The following is a 16,969-nucleotide window of genomic DNA, read 5'->3' on the forward strand; positions in this document are numbered from 1 at the left end:
GTGACAGGCCTGTTCTTCAATTACCAAGCATCACTGCTTTCTCTTTCTCTGTCGCACACAAATACACACACCTGTGCACATGCATGTGTCCTAGTGGTGTGTCAGGATGTATGTATATGGTTTAACTGCATGTATTTTATGTGTGCATATGTATATATGGGTGTTTCCTGTTGACTTCTGGACCTTTCACACAGTGCTAACTATGTCTGACACTGGATATAGGTTTTATGGAGTAGGTTTTAAAAGAAGATACTATTTCAGTTTTTCCACTTCAAAATTTCATGTTCAGTGTGTTACTTGAAGTTTCTTTGCCATTGTTTGTGAATTACTAGCACATTTTTTTCAGTATATGTGTCTTGTAGGAGAAATCTTTTTTTTTTTTTTTTCAAACCAACAAATGCCATTAACATTTCAAATTAAGTATTGTGTTCAACAGAAAATTACATTTTTGGAATAAAATGCCTGCCTCCTCTGTCTTACCAAAGCTAATTTCAGCTAGAACTTTATGCCAGTAAATACAGTTCAATAAAAATGTTTACACATTTACACACTGTAAAAAGCTGTAATTGTGTGATATTATGCAAAAAAACAAATAATTAAATAATTTAAAATTGTAAATGATGCATAAGAATATTCTGTTGATATATATACAGATTTTTATATTTTTTTTTTTTTATGTATCTCGTGTCTCATGTCTCTTTTCCTGACACTGTAAACAAGCAAATTAATATTTGAATTTTGGGTGAAATTTTTGCTGTGTAAAAAAATATATATTTTTAATGCATTTAGTTATTCTTAAATCAATGTTTATTTAAAAATATATATTTGTTTTTTGTTTTATTGAGACAATGGTAAAACATTACAATTTATGCATAAATGTGTCATGTTTAAAAACCTGAAAATAACAGCAAAAAAGGTGGCCATAGTTGAAGAAACACTCAAAGAAATACACAAACTTATTTGTACGTCCATATTTATACGTTTTCAGTATGAATGTAATGAATCACTGCATATTGTGTGATATTTATGTGAGTAGGAGGCATAATACATTTTTGCTACATCTCAACACCATCACGTCTGATTCTTGACAAAGCATCATTGTCTCGTATAGATAAACTGTAGCTTTGCATATGCACACAAATGGGGGTTATCTAATAATCAAAGGCTGAACCGAGGACCGTGCATTTTAATGGGACCTCTAGGAGAATAGACACATGGCCTTACAATAGAATAGATTTAGGATAAGTCAATACAATAGCAGATTGACCAGCTGGAGTCTGTACTCTCTGACCCGGGTCAGCAACCATAATAGATCCGATTCCATGCCCTCTTATTTAATTACATGCTCCTTTTTAAATTGGAAACAGCTCCTTTTGGCATAATTTTCAGTAATGATTGTCCATTTACCCTCTTTTCCTTGATTCTTCTATTCAGATACGTTGTGTTCTATTCATAGTAAGTTTAAATCATTTTTAATGCATAATGGTCACAATTCTATAGAAGCCTATTTCTGCGATGAGATAAGGTAATGGTTGGTTTTTTTTATCTCAAAATAAGGACTTTCCCCCTCAGATTTCTGAGATTCTATCTCACAATTCTGTCTTTTTTCTCACAAGTTTTTGAACAATTAAAAAAAAATTCTTTGAATTCTGAGTTTACATCCTGCTATTGTTTTTTTGTTGTTGTTTTGTTTCTTTGTTTTCTTTTACTGTGATTTTATTTTTTATTTTTTTATCTCACAATTCATTCGTTTTCTTGCCATTCTGAGTTTAAATTAGATTTAAATTATCAGTTGACCCATAATATTAATTGTCATATTTTAATCTTCCTAATTTATTTCAAAAGATATATGACTTATTTTCATTCATAAGTTGCATACTATGTTAACACTAATTTTGTCATGGTTTGAAATGATTCAACCTGAAGTTGTTAACTTCTTTCTCCAAAGAGTTTGCTGACTTTGTTGAGTGTCTAACACTACAATCAACAACCAAATAAAATTAGACTTTTAATTATCTTCCACTCTGCTTCCTGAACACAGTATCATTCCTATAGTTATCTAATCTTTTATTAAATGTAATTTGTTATTAAAATAAAAGGTAGGAGGCGTATTGTCAGGTTCAGTTCTTTTTATATTTTGTTATTTTAACTTTCAGCGTGGTGATTTATGCTTTTGAGGTGCTTGCTGAGAAAGTGTTCGCTTTGCTCTTTGCTTTCAACCCCTTTTCAGAGAGATTCGTGTTGCCTGAAGCTAACCATGATGTCAGATATAAAGGACCTTCATGTTTCATGGACCTTCTGTGGCTGAAGTAACCAAACAGTTCTGGATAGACGGTAATGGACATGCTTACCATTAACAGAGAGATGGGCTCAACAAAACACAGGCCTCGGAGGTTTGAATCTGTGGGCATCTATTGTTAGCTGTGAATGCCTGGCTGCCATCCCATAATATCTTGAGAGCTCTTTGTTCGCTCAAGCCTGTCACCAGCTCTTTTCCCTCACATTCTCTATAAGCTGCTTTTGCCTGATAGGCAGTTTGTTGTGGATTTCCCTCTTATATCTTCTGAAACGTGCCGATTGGTTGACAATATGAAACATTAACTAACTAAACTACATAAAAAAAAATTCATAAGTGGTAAATCACAATCTTTATTAGCTATTTGTCTTTCATTCTTTGAATCTGGCATATTTTCCTTAACATATTACCTATATATGATAAAAATCTGTTCCAAATATCTCACTTTGTGTATTTGTAATTATTATAATTTTTTTTTTTTTGAAAATGAAAATTAGATTTTTAACTAATATTTAAATTCCTAATTTATATATATATATATATATATAAAAAATAATAAATTAAAAATAGTTATACTGTTAAATATTACTGCAATTTAAAATAAATGTTTCTTTATTTTAATACATTTTAAAATGTTATTTATTCATGTGATGGCAAAGCTGAATTTTCAGCATCATTACTTCAGTCTTCAGTGTCACACGATGCTTCATAAATCATTCTAATATGCTGAGTTGATGCTCATGAAACATTTCTTCTTATCATAAGGAAAACAGTTATTCTGCTTTATACATTTATGGAAACCGTAATATGTAAATTGTTCAGGATTCTTTGGCAAATGTATATTTCTTTTATTTTAAATCAATCTTTTGTAGCATTATCAATGTTTTTAATATCACAAATAATGTTTGTTTTTTGCAATTTTTGGGAATACTTGGTCACTATAATATATTATCCAAAGAGGTGGAGTTCTCCATACCTGTATGCAGCAGCAAATTCCCATTTCTCTAAGAATTATGTCCTGTGTCTCAGAGGCTCTAAATCAATAACCGAACCACTGATGGAATTTGCAGCATGAGTGCGTGCAGAACTCAGGTCTGGTTCTGGTCAGCCTGGTATGCTTTCTTATTCGACACTTTTTATTTGACTTTTCAATGCAAGAGGGATTGTATTTTTCATTAGGATTATTCTTTTCTCTTTTTTCTACTCTCGATCTAGTTCCCCCAGGCTGAAAGAGATTGATATATTTTGTACAGCCGTGGCAGACCCTTTTCAAAGAAGGTTTCATATAAGACAGGGACACAGAGGCAAGTGAATCCATGAGACCCTCTGTAAGAGCATTGTGCACCTAATTCATACTGATGGATCCAGGTCAGCCCAGTGAGACGGCCTGACGGGTTTGTTCCTGACCTTGACTTAAAATCTGGGATTGTAGGAATAAAAATGTTGAATTCTGAGAAGCTGCGTTCTGGATATTGATTCCCGTGGAACAACAGTTTAAGAAATCATCAGATTAAATGCAATTCATATGACTCATCAATCTTCAAAGCAAAATTTTTTAATGACTACATTCAGTTCCCATGTTTTATTTACTGTACTACTTTTGCCTTTTAAACAAATGACGCTTAAAGGAATATTCCACCTAAAAAATCTAATTTGCTAAAGCTTTACCAACCTTCAGGTAATCCAAGATGTAGTTTAGTTTGTTTCTTCATTACAACTGTTTTGGAGAAATTTAGCATTACTTCACTTGCTTGCCTTTGCAGTGAATGGGTGCCATCAGAAGGAAAGTCCAAATAGCTTATAAAAACATCACAATACTCCACAAGTAATCCACACGACTCCAGTTCAGCAATTAATAACTTGTGAAGTAAAAATCTAAGTGTTCATAAAAAGAAAATAAAAAAGAAATTTGTCTTCTAAACAAATTTTTGAATATTTCTGTCTGCTAACTTGATATGTGCATATTTCTCTCACAAATCAGACTAAACGTTTTCACTGGAGAAAGCAATGTTATTGATAGAGGAGCAAGAAGCAACTGTTTTTTATTAGCTTTTTGGACACTCGTTCTGACGGCACCCATTCACTGCAGAGGATCCATTTGGTGGGCAAGTGATGTAATGTTACATTTCTCTAAGTCTGTTCTGATGAAGAAGCGAACTAATTTACATCTTGGATGGTCGGAGTGTAAGTAAATGTTCATTTTTGGGTGAACTATTCTTTGAAATATGTAATTATTCTTTTGAAATAATTAGCATTGAATTGTATTTTCTTTATTTCCATTTCAGGACATTTTGGCTAGGTTATATCTTGATGTAAACTCTGTCCAAGTATCCTGGCTAAAGAAAAAAACATTCTCTTAAAGTGGCAGAAGAAGAATTGAAATACTGGAATAAGTCCTGCAAAACAGAATTAATCTAGCCCAAACACTTCTTTATTTTCTAACCTTGTCATCCTGGACTAGACACTGCGTATGACTGTGAAAATACTACACTGTGTGGCATGTTGTTTTAAGAGAAAGAAAGAAATAGTGTTTTATTCAGATTAAGCTTGGCTACAGTCGCAAGATGAAGTGCAGTACTTGTGTTTTGTGCATGGCTTATCCTAAAACTCATCCATGGAAATAATCTGCTTTTAAAAAGTAGGAAACAAATCAGCTAAGGACAGAAGTCAGTGTCATTAGAGAGTGATTAAATATTTTATGTAGTGCACAGCAGAGATTTTGCATGCGTTTTGGTATGTGTGTGTGTGTGTGTGTGTGTGTGGTCCACCTGGGAGAAATGGGACGCATGCGCTGAACTCTTCTTCACAGCGCAGGAGTCATGGCCTGCCGCCCACCTGCCTGTTTTCTCTGAAACTAAATATCACACTTAAAGGCACAATCATAACACACACACATCATGTACATGCTGCTTCTATATAATAACATAGCAGCCTTGACTACAAGAGTCCCAATTGTCCAAAACAATATTCTAAGTCCCCCATGTAGGAAAGATATTTCCTCTGGTACTTCTGCTGTAATGATGACAAAGCTGCTGTAGTTTTCAAACTATATTAAATGTATTTAATGTAAAAATGTTTACATTTATTTAAAGTAAATATAATTATAAATGTTATAAACTTATAAAATTATAAACTATAAATGACATTATTTTTGTTTTTTATTTGTAGTTATCCTTCTTTTGTCAGAGTTTTGCACTGTTAATATATTAAAATTAAATCCATGATTCCATAAGTTTATTTTCTTCATAAAAACAACAGTTGTTCTGAGAAAAAATGAAATATTGTACATTTTGACTGGTGTTTTTATAGCATTTTAATTGTTTCATTATTTTAATGGTACTTATTTTATATAATTGTAGTTGTCCTGCAGACCTCTTGGAAGGCAAAGAGCTTTGACAAGTATTCCACAAAGAGAAGTCATCAGTCTCACATACTCAGTATACTGACTGATTCTAATATTGTATATTGTCATTTAGTTTTTTCTGCAGTAAGTAAAGTCGTACATGCATTAGAATCCTAGCAGTTGCACAGTAAAAATAAAAAAGGCCTATTTTTTTTCTATTTTATATATATATATATATATATATATATATATATATATATTTAGAAACTTACACTTTCATTCAGCAAGGATGACTTAAATTGATCAAAAATAACAGTAAAGTCTTCTACATTGTTAATCAAAACATATATTTCAAATAGATGTTGTTCTTTTAAATTTTCTATTCATGAAAAAAAAAAACATCCTGAAATAAATGCAAAAAATAACAATTTTTTTTAACACCCATAATCATAGGAATGTTTATGATTAAGCACCAAAGCATATTGATTTCTGGAGGATCATGTGACACTGAAGACTGTAATGGCTACTGAAAATTCAGTTTTATTTTCACAGGAATAAATTAAAATTTGTTTTAAATTGAAGTAATATTTCACAATATTCCTGTTTTTGTGATATATTTTAAAATGTAAATGCAGCCTCATTAAGCATTAGAGACAAACATTACTAAAACTAGTGTACATCTGCTATTTTAAGACTATGATTGTAATAGTTTACGGAACATTTTTGTGATATTATAATCTTATTAAATTATAATTTCAGATTCATTTTATTTTGCATGCACTATGCAGCGTTTTAGAAGTAGCAAATGCTTTTATAAATAACGGTGCTATTTAATAAGTCCATATGCTTTCAGACTGTGATGATTTACTTTATCTTAATAATGAAGTGATTTCCTGGGTCTTGTGAAGTGTGTGTGTGTGTGTGTGTGTGTGTGTGTGTGTGTGTGTGTGTGTGTGTGTGTGTGTGTGTGTGTGAGAGAGAGAGAGAGATCAGCTGGTGTGGTTTTGCAGTGGGTCTAAGGGCCATGGTACGAGCAGCAGGATTTTAAATTATTTATCAAAGACCTCAGAGAAGTCACTGCAGTGGTTCATTTCTCTTGCTGCCTCTCATTCATTCCCCTTTTCACTCAAGTGTAAATACCTAACAAGGAAAAGATGAACATCATCACACTCGAGATCATGCACACCATCCAACCAGATTTTAATGACACAGATCGAAGTCTTTCATTAATTACAATACTCCACTGCAGCACGTCTGCGCTATACAGTAGGACGGTGCAGTGAAGAACAGATTGATCAGACTCTCGTTGGGTTTGTTCATGTCAGCTGCTGCCACACTTACCTTGATTGGATTCCGATACAGCCTGTTTCAAAACAAGCCAGGACTCATTAATTCCTTGGAGTTGACTCCATTTCATTCCACACTCGCTAGATTAAATGTAAGAAATGCCATAATGTAATTTTAGCCCATTGAGTGCTGGGGATTTAATTGCATTAGGCTCAAGCGTTTGCACGCAGATGCATGCATGCATCTGCTGTGGAGCAGCAGGTGGTGTTTTTGCATGTGCCAGCACTCAGTCAGATTAGCTGCAATCCATCCATCCACCGTAATGCACACAATAGCATAGCATATGCCCTGTAGGTTGACTGTCTGGTTTATTTCAAGGTTTTTTGTCCTTTATGGCAAAAAGACATGCCTGCACAAATACGTCTAAACAAGGACATGATCTTCACCCTCACTCATATACAGCAGAGTGATTGGAAACTGAAGGATGGAGACCTTGGCAGGGAGGTTGGTTCGGTGATCTAAGGCAGGCTATTGAGACAGGAAGTAATTACAGACTTTTTGGATCCTGTGTACAGCCTCTTTAGATTGGATTTTTTTTTTTTTTTCGCCTTCAATTTAGCTCCAAAAATTTACATTTTTGTATCACTGATGTCTGAGTATTCACATGTAAAGGATGTGTCAAGGTAATACTATCATTTAGATGTAATTTTGATAAGGTGTGACACACATAGAACATTTCACATTTGAACATGAAATGTGTCCTGTGAGGCCATCCGTGAAATCTGAAATGGGCCAATCTTTCTCAGTGTGCCATCTTTCTGCCTTCTTCCTGTGGGATGTGATATTCGGGTATGTGTGCAGCCTGCTAATGGAGTTGATTTAGAGCTACTGTGTATATGTGGATTATATGTTTGGTAAAGCAGTTGTCATTTCCATTTTTCAACCAGTCTCACTGCACATATATATAGTCATATACACTACATAGTCATACATTCTTTTTACATTACTTTTGAAAGAAATCTCTTTCATAATATTTTAAATCTCACATAATTTCTCACTTAAATAATCAGTAATAGTAAAATTGTGAAATATTATTAAAATTAAAAATAATTGTCTCTATTTTAAAATATTTTAAATTGTAATTTATTCATGTGCTGCAATGATGAATTTTTCTCCAGTGTTCAGTGTCACATGAACCTTCAGAAATCATTCTAACTTGCTGATTTGGTGCTCAGTTTTGCGCAGTTATAAATAATGTTTAATATTTTTGTGGAAATGTTATACTTTTTTTCAGGATTCTTTGATGAATATAAAGTTTCAAAGAACAGCACTGAAACTGAATTATTAACATTACAATTTGAAGTCACTATTGTTAAAATTAATGCATCCTTCCTGAAGAAAATTATGATTTATTTAAAATAAAATAAAAATAAAAAAACCTTGCTTGCTTGTGCAATTGCTTGTAGACTTGAGCAAAATAACATCAGTGATTTTAGAATGTGTCTTTGCTTCCAAGCTGACGCATGTAACTTTAAGCTGCATACACATAACAACAAGCTTTAGGAATTCTGCTGATGAATTCAATCAGTGGTGATCCAACAAATTTTGTTACAAGCCAACTGTGTGCTTTGACTCTGGAGTGAGTGAATTTGCTCTTTGAGTCATGGCATCCACTGCTTCAACCCCATTGAAAGGCAGAAGGCAGACCCCAGTATTATACTCGGCCTCATGCCGCAAGAATGGTCCTGTCAGCCTGTCGCCAATTACTGGGACAAGTGCCCAAAAGTAAACTAAACGCGCTTGTCCAGCTTCCAGCAGACCCTACAAAGAACCAATTGACTAAGTCTCCATTAGTTCTCCAGCCAATTTGTAAACATCACGGGCCTTAACTTTGACACCCACAGGCCACTAACATCTTAAGCCTCAGAATTGTGAGATTTTCCCCGATTAAGTGGAGGGAACATGTCTGGCACGTGTGCATTAGGCCAACAGTGCAACCTTAATTAAAGCCAAAGGCCACAAACCCACACAATCCCATCATGCATCATTCATGCAGATGGTTGAACAGAGATGATTTTTTTGTGCTAATTTTGGCCTTTAACAGAAAAGAAGGTCTTTAGGGATCAAAACAATGCATTGTTTTTGTAATCTGTTGTATTTAGCAAAGAATGAATCAGTTTAGTTAATCAACATGGTTGCTGCCAGTGCAAGTGAATGAGAGGATGAAAACAAAGTCATTTTAACTTTCTCATTTTAAATATATATAAGACGATTTTTATTCCTGTCAAATAATTAATATTTGTGCTTATAATTTTACTAGTGAGAAAATGTTCCAGCACAGTACAGTTTCCTGATTTCCTTTAGCCACAGTCTTCTCCTCTACATTCGTCCTGGTTTTGCTGTATTTAATACAACATCTTTTGTTCTTAGTTATATATTTGAGGTCAACATGATTTGCTGTTTGCACATTTTTTTTATTTCACTTCCACGGTGTTAAACACTGGATGTCAAACAAGCAAAAGTGAAGGGTGGGATTTGATTAGGTCTTAAGAAATGGCGTAAAATTCCGGTTGGCTAAAACAATGTTTAAATAGCTATTGGTTAGCATCATCCATTCACAATAAAACTAGGAGTGTGCAAGTGAAATAGTAAATAGGGTCAGCTTTAAACAACTCACTATTGATTACTGTCTTCTGGCTCACAAACACATTCACACACTCTCTCGTGCTACTGTACACTGTGCTGCAGAGATGCTGCATGCTGCTAGGTATTATTACATTTTCATCTTATTGAGTCTGACTCATAAAAATGTGATCACCTCAGTGGAATGATAAATCTACCTTCCAGCCTTTAAGAGAAAATCTGTGAGGAAAGGATTTGGCACTTTTCCCTCTAACAACCGAGAAACCCCAAGATGCTAATGTGTTAAAGAAGCAGCTTTACGACTTTAGGACACTGGCGTTTCGTGTCTTCTATTTTTGTAGCATTGCACGTATGTGTCACACACTGTTTTAGGGAATTTGTGTTTTTAATGCAATGCAATTTTTCTAATAAGTATACTGTACATTTTGCATGTGATTTTTCATTAATTTTATTTACTTATTTATTATATATTATACGGTTTAATTATAATATGCATTAAATCATTTAATATATTGATGTTTAAGGCAATGTACATTGCTGCGCATCCCCATCACGAATGTGCCACTGCAGCAGGGCCCACGTTAAGCTTAACGCATTAGTTTGCACATTACGCATTCATTTGTGTGATATGTCTTTCCTCGCCGAACGCTGATGACAAACAAAGCTGTTTAATCCTCAACAAGCACCTCGGTTTGATAAATAGCGGGATAAAAATAATATGAAGACATCAGTAGGATTCCGAATCCTCTCGTTATGCTCCCTCTCGTGTGGCATGAGCAGAGGCCCTTATAATTAGTCGCATGCATAACCTACGGTGATTAGTGCAGGCATAAGGTTGTTAACACTACGTTCCCTCATTTCCCTAAAGAGGTTCCTTTTAATTAGAAAGCTTATTGTTAGCTTTTCTGCTGCTATCTTTCTCTTTGTGCTAAACGAAAATTGCATCTGTTATAATGCGAGCCGAGATGTAAACTGCATAATGTATGTGTCAAATTCATCCATGCACACCGGCAATAGCCTTTCTTCTTTATTTACAGCAAAATAACTATTTTACTTTTTTACACAGGCGTCAACAGCATCTCGCGGAAGTCTATTGTTCCCTGAAATTGAATTCCTACAATCCACTAACCCTGAAAGGAAATAAACAAAACACAAAGCCATTAGATAACAAGACTGACTTGGCTATAATATTAAGAGTAATGAAGGTTTCCTCATCACTCTCTGCTCACGTGTTAGCCATCCTCACTCACATGGTCAGTGGTGACTGACACAAGAGAATCTATTAAAGAGGTCAGGATTTTATCAGCACTGAATATTGATCTATTGCCGTGCTAAGCCTACAAAAATGCATGGAAACTGAAGGAAAGTGCAGTCAGCTTTGCTATATGGATATGCTGTTTTGAGTTTGCTCTTTCTAAAGCAAGATGAGTTTGTCAGTGTAAGAGATGAACACAATGCCGTTGTCTGTTTCTTTAAAGTGGGGCAACTCCAACTTTTGCAAGTACAGTCTGGCACCCACAGCCTGTAAGTACGTTTACATATTTAAAGAATTTGCCACTGGTGATTCAAACATGAGTTTTGAGCAGTTTAGAGTATGCTTATTGTTTGTTTTTTCTCCAATCACAAATGAAGACATGGTTTTATGTTTACACGGCACGATAAGTCAGTTAGTCAGTAAGTCAGTCAGGAGTTTCATATGCTCATCAAGACTGTGTTTATTTGATCAAAAATACAGGGGAAAAAATTATATTGTGAAATATTATTATGATGTAAAATAATGATTTTCTATTTTTAATATACATTAAAATCTAACTTATTCCTAATGTATTATTTCTTTTTTTGAAAGAATTTAAAACTTTTATTCAGAAAGGATGTGTCAAATTGTTAAGAAGTGATAGCAAAGATTTATATTGTTACAAAAGATTTATATTTTTATTTGTATTTATTTTTTCTATTTATTCATCAAAGAATCCTGAAAAAAAAAGTATCACATTTCCCCCAAAAAATATTTGGCAGCACAACTGTTGCCAACACTGATAATTCTAATAATAAATCAGCATATCAGAATGATTTCTTAAGTATCATGTGACACTTTATACTGGAGTAATGGCTGATGGAAATTCAGCTTTGCATCACAGAAATGAATTATACTTTAAAGGATATTAAAATAGAAACCATTATTTTATATTGTAATAACATTTTGCAAGATTTCATTTTTTTTGTTCTGTAATTTTGATTAAATAATCCAGCCTTGATGAGCATAAGAAACTTCTTTACAAAACATTACAAGTCTTACTGATCCCAAACGTTTGACCGGTAGTGTATATTGTGCACATTTGTACTGGTTGGGGCAAAATTATTTTATCTTCCGTAAATCTAAGTGAAATATGTTGTTAATTTCGAGGCAAACAAAAAAACAGCACTCCTTTTAAAATAATCATTGCTTTTTAAATGATGCGTTACTTCTCCTGTCCACATCGAATTCTAGACGAATATACAAAATCTTTTTGAAATTGCAAAATCAATGCAAAAAATTCAGCGTGTAGAGCTTTCTCCTCCGGTGTCACCATTCATTTGCATGTTCTGTCAACAGTGGTCAGAAGAGCTTTGATTCAGCAGAAAGAGGCATGCTCCGGTCTATAATATTGATGCCAAAAGAGAAAGAGGGGAAAAAGGGGGAGGTGTGGAGGGGTAAAGGATGCAGAAGGGGTGGTGGGGGTGGCGCTGAGCCTTAGCTGCAGATTATTCTAGAAATTGCCAGCTGCAGCAGTGTCTGCAATCAGGCTAAAACCGGTTTTGACTGGGGAGGTGGAAGTCACAGTCGATTTTTGTCAAGCCAGCCCTGGTGACTGTTTATCTCTAGGGCTCAATGGGACAACATGCATTACAGCGAATGTGAAAATGTCCCAGCACTTCATAGTCAGTTTAATAATTCATTCACCTCCTTCTCCAGCCTGTCACAGACTGAGAGAGAGACAGAGAGAGAGAGTGTCGTGATATTTCCGCCTCGCTCTGAAAAACCATAACCCATGCGTTAAAATTCAAACAACAACAAAGCAAAGTAAACGGTGTAGTTTTGAGTGTTTGGAGATTATATACAGCACAGGGTATCAGGCCAAAGTCGTTTCTTTTTTGTCCCCCTCAGGACAGTGTTCTCATTTTCACTGCACATCTCTATGGAGCCGACAGATGCTGGAGGTCTTGCAGGATCCAGAGCCCTGGGACTGTGCCTGATTAAAACACACTATTAATAACGAAGAGCCTCTCTGCCATCAACCGCACCCACGCAGATTTAATCTTAATCTGTAAGCATTCCCATTACAGAGCCCAGAGCTCCGGCTTTCAGCCCTGACCCCCGATCGCCTCCGTTCCCCGTGACATCAGCCGAGGCAGGGCGGCCATTTTCCCGCACAGTGCTGAGAATTTGTAATGGAGGGAACTGAGCTTGGTGAGAGGAGAGAAAGAGTGGAGGCAAGATGCATGGATGGCAATGCATCAAATCTAATGTATGCAACCGTCGAAAAAAATTGTACAGGGTCAGTAAGATTTTTTTTTTTTTATTCAGTATGTTTGGAGTCTGGATTTATTTGATCAAAAAGCAGTAATATTGTGAAACATTATTACTAATTAACTGTCTCCTGTGTTAAAATTTTTCCAAAAAGCAAAGCTGAATTTTCATTATTTCAGTCTTTGGTGTCACATGATTCTTCAGAAATCAATCTAATAGGCTGATTTGGTAAGCATCTTAATTTTGATTCCTCATTTTAGAAAAATTACAAGGAAGCACAGTATCCTTCCCATAAAAAGCAATGCCAGAATGCATTGTGACAATAATTTTTTTTTTAATCTAAGATAGAGGACAAGGTGAAAGACATATGGAGTCTTTTCACACCCTTACAAAAATTGACCATGGTTTTGCTACAAGTAAAACCATAAAAACCATGGTGGTTACTATAGTTAAAATATGGGAACCACAACTTAACCATGGTTTTGCTACAGTATCCATACTTTAACCATGATATTTGTAGTAAAACTGTGGTTATACAAATAGTAATCAATACACAAATAATCTCTACTACTACACTTTTTCTACAATACAACCATGTCTAATTTTCGGAGGACTGGTAATGTACTGTAACCACAAATCTAGCCCCATTTTTATATTTTCATTTTCAAACAATTTTGTGTACAATTAACACTATACTACTTTTGTATTGTGGGAGAAAAGGGGAATTAAAGGGGTAGTCGTGGCCTAATGGTTAGAGGGTTGGACTCCCAATCGAAGCCTTCAATACCACGATTTAGGTGCCCTTGAGCAAGGCATTGAACCCCCAACTGCTCCCCGGGCGCCGCAGCATAAATGGCTGCCCACTGCTCCGGGTGTGTGCTCACAGTGTGTGTGTGTGTGTTCACTGCTCTGTGTGTGTGCATTTCGAATGGGTTAAATGCAGAGCACAAATTCTGAGTATGGGTCACCATACTTGGCTGAATGTCACTTCACTTTCACTAAAAAATATTTGCTATGGTCTCCCATGGAAAGTTTGCACTGCTATAGTTTGCATTCACCTTTGAAAGCAGGAATGTGAAAAAGACCCTATATGGGTTAAATGTATAAAATAAATTTCATTTAATCCTGAAAGCCATTAATACATTTGATTTAATCTGATTTATATTTGTTTTTGTTATGCTAGTTTGAGTTTTATAGAGTAGGCTATCACTGTTAGCTTAGCAACATGCTAACATCAAACTATTGAAATCAGTTCAGTCAAATCTCCTATATGTGTGGAGTAGCTTTCTTCCGATCTAAAGCATTTTAAATTGGTCACTTATTGATGTTAAAAGAAGACGGCTGTCTATATAGGTAGTGAGACAGCTCTCTAGATTTTAAATCAGAGCTAATGTCTGCAAATACAGCATCATTCCGCAGTAAACACAGTTCATCATACTGATCGCAGTGAGGATCCCTCCATCTTCACACGCTCTAGAGACAAACATCCTGTCTTTCAATTCCAAATCATTTTTCTGACTTCAACATGTGCATACAGGTTCAGCAGCAGAAAAAAATGAACACTCACAACGATTTCTTACATGTTAGCTAGCCCCTTTACCTGAGAGGATGTTTGATACACATACCGTTTTTTAGTAAGGGAGTGCATGTGCTCTTCATCTGTGTTTGCTGAGTGAAGTTGTGATAATATCTATGGGCAGAGCAGTACATGTCCTCAGGCAAGGTAGTAGTGGGCCAGTCAGAGATCAGGTGGATAAATTTAGCCTTGCCCCATCCTGGATTTACATCTGGAGAAGGCGGAAGAGAGATGTGTAACAGCAGTTTGATTAAAATAACCACAGGTAACTTTAATCCAGGTCAAAGCAGATGCAAACAATGTACATTCAAGAGAGACCACTGTGAAAACTTGCCCAAGTCTTCTCATATACAGTGTATATAGCTTGTATACCTTTAATAAACCTTGCAGAAATTCAAGTGGTCATTGGTTAGACTCGGACCTTGTTCATTTAAATATATATTAAACAGATCACTTTTGTTTTAGATTTGAGAGAATCTCAAGAAGCAGTAGAAAGAAGCACCTGAATTTCAATGGATGGTCTGGCATCATGTGGAGGCTGATATTTCCTCTGTTGTTCTGCTCGTCGTGTTACTCCCTCTCTTCATCCCTCTCTCTCTGTTAGGCTCTTGGTTCTGCAGAGCCATAATCCCTTGACATTTGATGTTCTCACGTTTACTGTTTGAAGTTCTCTGTGCCTTGCTGCTCGCTCTCTTCCAAGCAAAGACAAGATCCTTCGTACTGCCTTTGTACAATTGCAGGGCACAAAACAGCTTCTTCTACATATTCAGCTGTTGTTGCTATCAATCTTTAACGCATGTGCCCTACCAGGAGCTCAGTATGGTTGCTACAGTGCATGCATTAGTGTTAGTTAGTCTTATTTTATGATGTATTATAGTGTGTTTAGGTACAGTATTTACAGTAGATAATATTTATTTTATTTATACTTAGCCTGACCCATTTATAAGACATAGAAAAATTAATGTATATTTTTCAGTAAAATACCAAAATGCATTTACTTGAAAAGCAAAATGGTTAAAGATTAAGATTTGTTTGTGGATAATGTATCCTAAATGCAGTTATTTTTTTCTTACATTGCATTGGCAAATTGTTTGTTAAAATTCTTGTTTTAAGCAAAAAACCCACTAAATTGTCTTCATTTATGATTAAAAAAATGGGGGAAACAGTTTGCTAAATGGATGAGAAAACAAATCTGAATAGCTCTCCCAAGCAGATGTCAAATTATGGGAAGTTTTATAATATTTTACTGGATAAAAAAAATAATAATTTTGTAATGTTCACATTTCCATTTTTACATCAGGTTTCATATCAAAGGTACATATTTATGGTATGTCAAGTTTTTGCTGCACCTGTATGATACAAAACATTATAATTATAAATATAATAATTCAGTATCTTCATATTAAAATATAAATTCCCTCCTTATGTGTGGTTAATATAAATGAAATTTGTTTAGGAGTTTTGGGTGGAATATACTTATTGAATATTTGAATAATATAAAATCAAATACGACATTAAGACAAATTGTGAATTATTTATGATGCCTTACTATTTTTTTCTTGCAACATGAATTATGTCAAATTGTGAGGCTTGTTGAGGAGAGATATGCTGTTCAATCAATCAATCAATCAGTCAGTCAATAAGTTAATCAATAAATCGATCAACCATTCAATATGTGTTTTTTACAGTTTAAAATATGAATGAATGAAACCAATTAATCAATGAATCAATATCAAGCAATAGATTTTCATTTACGGACCAAAATATCATATGTAACTTGAGACTGGACTAATTTTCTCCAGATAACGTATACATAACAATATCAATGGAGATCAATGGATCACTGGAGATCCATGAGCCTGTTCTTAGAAGTAGATCTTCTTGTTTAATTCACATAATTTGAAAAGCAAGTGGAACCTGGTCAAAAAAGCCACCTGTGGTGCCATCAGTAGATGACACAACTACCAATTTGATTACTTCTGCGAATTGAGGATAACGTATCCCACAACCTGGAACCATGACTTGTTTTAATTTTTGTATTTATTTTTCCACGATAGTTTTATCATTCACCTCTAATTTGTCAAATGTTCCCTGGAAAACTCCACAAATGCAGTGCCCGTTTGTTAGGACTGAAACAACCAATAACTTCATCTAAATTAAAATCTTAAATACTCGACACATTCATTTGCAAATCAAACAATGGGAACTTATAAGTGAGATGGACCCCTGTGTCATCACAACTGTAATTTAAAGCAGTGATCCCCGTTCCTGCCTCATTTTGCAATCACTCAGGGGGGTGTGCATCCTACTTTGTTT

General features: G+C 34.8%; 1 long non-coding RNA gene across 1 annotated transcript in view; it reads right to left on the bottom strand.

Moving 5' to 3' along the window:
• The window catches only part of LOC128012946 (uncharacterized), a 31,634-nt gene extending 16,315 nt beyond the window's left edge, over positions 1–15,319 (bottom strand). Inside the window, exons 1-2 of the long non-coding RNA XR_008183217.1 lie at positions 15,156–15,319; positions 14,703–14,864 (exon numbers count right to left, since the gene is read on the bottom strand). This is a non-coding gene — a long non-coding RNA (uncharacterized LOC128012946). The remainder of the gene's footprint in view (positions 1–14,702; positions 14,865–15,155) is intronic.
• Positions 15,320–16,969: the final 1,650 nt, after the last annotated feature.

This window comes from Carassius gibelio, chromosome B24, assembly GCF_023724105.1.
Source record: "Carassius gibelio isolate Cgi1373 ecotype wild population from Czech Republic chromosome B24, carGib1.2-hapl.c, whole genome shotgun sequence".
In the NCBI taxonomy this organism is placed as follows: Eukaryota; Metazoa; Chordata; class Actinopteri; order Cypriniformes; family Cyprinidae; genus Carassius; species Carassius gibelio.